Consider the following 458-nt stretch of genomic DNA (forward strand, 5'->3'; position numbering starts at 1 on the left):
ATGTTCTGGGTGGACCCGTCTATGTTCTGGGTGGACCCGTCTATGTTCTGGGTGGACCCGTCTATGTTCTGGGTGGACCCATCTGTTCTGGGTGGACCCATCTGTTCTGGGTAGACCCGTCTATGTTCTGGGTGGACCCGTCTATGTTCTGGGTGGACCCATCTGTTCTGGGTGGACCCGTCTATGTTCTTGTTGGACCCATCTGTTCTGGGTGGACCCGTCAATGTTCTGGGTGGACCCGTCTATGTTCTGGGTGGACCCATCTCTTCTGGGTGGACCTGTTTATGTTCTGGGTGGACCCATCTCTTCTGGGTGAACCCGTCTATGTTCTGGGTGGACCCATCTGTTCTGGGTGGACCCATCTCTTCTGGGTGGACCTGTCTATGTTCTGGGTGGACCCATCTGTTCTGGGTGGACCCATCTCTTCTGGGTGGACCTGTCTATGTTCTTGGTGGACC

Source organism: Poecilia latipinna, unplaced genomic scaffold (assembly GCF_001443285.1).
Source record: "Poecilia latipinna isolate Pla-1442-1.1 unplaced genomic scaffold, P_latipinna-1.0 Scaffold5084, whole genome shotgun sequence".
NCBI classification, from domain to species: Eukaryota; Metazoa; Chordata; class Actinopteri; order Cyprinodontiformes; family Poeciliidae; genus Poecilia; species Poecilia latipinna.